The sequence below is a fragment of the Cebus imitator genome, unplaced genomic scaffold, assembly GCF_001604975.1.
Source record: "Cebus imitator isolate Cc_AM_T3 unplaced genomic scaffold, Cebus_imitator-1.0 Scaffold91, whole genome shotgun sequence".
Lineage (NCBI taxonomy): Eukaryota > Metazoa > Chordata > Mammalia > Primates > Cebidae > Cebus > Cebus imitator.
The window spans coordinates 3823949-3827408 of NW_016107406.1; the positions used below are offsets into that span (position 1 = coordinate 3823949).

General features: G+C 46.8%; 1 pseudogene; it reads right to left on the reverse strand.

Moving 5' to 3' along the window:
* Positions 1 to 1362: 1362 nt before the first annotated feature.
* LOC108309006 overlaps positions 1363 to 3460 on the reverse strand; it is a 6088-nt pseudogene continuing 3990 nt past the window's right edge.

Genomic DNA, 3460 nt, shown 5'->3' on the forward strand with positions numbered 1-3460 from the left:
ATGGGGGTTTCACCATGTTGGCCAGGATGGTCTCGATCTCTTGACGTTGTGATCCACCTGCCTCGGCCTCCCAAAGTGCTGGGATTACAGACGTGAGCCACTGCACCCGGCCAAGAACATACATTTTATCGTCGGGAGTTTGTTGCCTTTTCAGCTCTTCTTCTTCTGCCTTTGTCCTTGAAGAGTTGCCTTTGAGCGGCAGATAAGGTGACCAGCAGTGGAGTCAGACCCACGTCCTTCCAGCTTAGAAACATGTGTGGAACGGGAAGGCTGGACTCTTTTTTGGTTTGTTTTTGATGTACCAAATGCATTCACATTTATTTTCTCCTTTTGAAGCAAATAACAAAGTCCCTGTTGACTGGCTTTACTTTTTTAAACCTAAGCTTAACATGACATATGTAAACAGTTGTCAAAACTGAGCCACCCACATTCATGCACAAGTGAAAAACATCCTTAATTTATATTAAACCAGAAATGTACTGCCATTAAAGCATGAATATCTTTCACTACTAAAAACTGGATAAAATCAAAATGATTTCTGTGAAAGATTCATCCTGGCAATGTTAACGTCAGGCAGGCTGACGCTACTTGACTCACATTTCAGACACAGTGGGAAAGCAGGTCCACGCTGGTGTTAGTGTATGATCTTGTCCTACCACTAAAGAGTCAAGGCTCACCGTGAAGTAAGTTTAATAAAATAGCAAAGTGCACACAGAAATTTGCAACAACTTTAAAGACAAAAAAATGGCCCCTGTTAGGTTTTGGCTCTGTGTCCCCACCCAAATCTCATCTTGTAGCTCCCATAATTCCCACGTGTTGTGGGAGGGACCTTGTGGGAGATGACTGAATTATGGGGGGGGGGTCTTTCCCATACTGTTCTTGTGACAGTGAATGGGTCTCATGAGATCTGATGGTTTTAAAAATGGGAGTCTTCATGCACAAGCTCCCTGTCTTTGCCTGCTGCCATCCATGTGAGATGTGAGTTGCTCCTCCTTGCCTTCCACCATGATTATGAGGCTTCCCCAGCCGCATGGAACTGTTAGTCCAGTTAAACCTCTTTCTTTTGTGAATTGCCCAGTCTCCGGTATGTCTTTATCAGCAGCATGAAAATGGACTAATACAGTCCCCAAATAAACTCAAAAGTCTTTGACAAATAGGGTCTCTGAGATGCTGGTTTTAAATACTTCAGGTGCAACTATATTGAAAGGCAAGTTTGTTTGAAATTGTCAAAAAATTGTTCCTGTTAATCTTCAAATGGTGCTTGTTGTAGTTGAACATTTCTGTTAAATGCATGTGTTGAATTGCTTGTTATCCAAGGGCAGCTGCTGCCTGCCCCTCACCATGTATTGTTAAGGACTTTACTTAACTGGCCGTCATTTTCAACTTCTTCGCTTTCTTGACGATTCTCTTTGTTGTGGTTTGTCTGCTGTTAACCATTTTAGTAGAAGTTGATATCAAATTGAAGGAGCCCATCCCATACCACCAAAGGACAGGAAGAGAATGAAGTGAGTCCCCTGTGACCTAGTGACCTGATTGAAATACATTCTGTATCAAAAGAAGAAAATCCACTTCCAAAAGATGGAAATCCAGTTTAAGGTAGAGAAAAATGACCACATCCCTCGGCTTCTGCTTCCTTGGGGATCTCCCCAATTCCCAAAAAAGTCCTCAAGGGAGTCTTCAAAGGGGTTGACTGAAAATGGGTCCCTTCCACCAAACAGTTCCCTGAATACATCATCTGTGTTAGGGAGCATGAAGCTGAACTCAAAGGGAGTGTCAAATGACTTCCATCTCCTACCTCCATCATTTAATACTTCTTGGCTGTATTTGTCTCTCTCTTTTTTTGAGACAGAGTCTTGGTCTGTTGCCCAGGCTGCAGTGCAGTGGCACGATCTCGGCTCACTGCAACCTCTGCCTCCCAGGTTCAAGTGGTTCAGCCTCCCAAGTAGCTAGGACTACAGGCGCCACCACCAGGCCCAGCTAACTTTTGCATTTTTAGTAGAGACGGGGGTTTCACTATATTGGTCAGGCTGATCTTGAACTCCTGACCTCACTATCTACCTGCCTGGGCCTCCCAAAGTGCTGAGATTACAGGCATGAGCCACCGTGACTGGCCTACTTTTTTTTGGCTGTGGATGTCTCTTTTTTTTTTTTTTTAAAAAGCATCTGGTAGCACCTCATATGGCTCAGCTACTTGTTTGAATTTTCTCTCTGCTTCTTTATTCTCAAGATTTAAAAAAAAATCTGGGTGTCACTTCAGTGCCAGTTGCCAGTATGCCTTTTTAATATCCTCAGGTGAGGCATGTCTCTGCATGCCTGGAACTTCTTAGTAATCCACCGTATTTTAGCAGATTGCTGGAAAGGGGAGGCAGCGAGACAGCCCAGGTCTCCTCCGGGTTCCTGCATGCTGTGCTGGTGGTGGCAGTGGCAGCCCCTTACGCTTTCCTTTCCCTTTGGCCTCTTATCCATGTATGGGGCCTTTGCAGGACCACTATTGTCCTGGGTTGGCTGATTCTGATCAATTCACCACAGACAGGTGGGGGCCTCTGAATCACAAGCTTCAGCAGGTTTGGCCTGGGTTGGCTGATTCCGATCAATTCACCACAGACAGGTGGGGACCTCTGAATCACAAATTTCTACCTGCAGTGTCACCAATGTATTTGACAGCCTGGAGGGGACACACAGAGTGAGGGTGAGTTCCCCAAGGGGTCAGGAGAAGACAGTGGGCAAAGCATCCTGGGTAGACTAAACCACAGTCTTCTACAAGCAGATAATTTAGGTACAGCTGAGACAGCCAGGTAGTGAGGGCTCCCGGTAGCGTCTCCTACCCGCCTGCGCTGGAGGAGGGTGGGGCCGTGGACGCTCACACCATCTGCAGCGGGGAGGAGCCTGGTCTTCCTGTTCCGGGTTGGTACCCCGGGGATTCAATCTGTGAGGTGAGAAGCCAGCTAGTAGGACTTTAGCTTTGCTGACTCTCTATTTCCTTTTTTTCCTTTCTGCCCAGTAAATTCAATTTTTCTCACCTTTCAAAGTGTCTGTGAGCCTAATCTCTCCTGGCCATGTGACAAGGACCCTGTTTTTAGCTGAACTAAGGAGAAAGTCATACAACACAACTAGATGAGGGGGCAGCAGGTGCCAGGTCTGCCCCTGAGTGCTTGAGCCAGCCTCTCCTGATCTGCTGGACTGAGATGGTGAGCATCAGCCAAGGCAGGACTTGGCACAGGGTGCAGTCAGCAGCCCCTCCAGGGAAATGCCAAGGTTTCCATGAGGCCAGTCTTTGCTGAAAATTTCTCAATTTCTCAATGACCACTTTTCCTTCTTCCTTCCTTCCTTCCTTCCCTTACTCCCTTTCTTTCTTTCCTTCCTTCTTTCCCTCCCTCCCTCCCTCCTTTCTTCCTTCCCTTCCTTCCTTTCCTTCCCTCCCTCCCTCCCTCCCTTCCTTTCCTTCCCTCCCTCCCTCCCT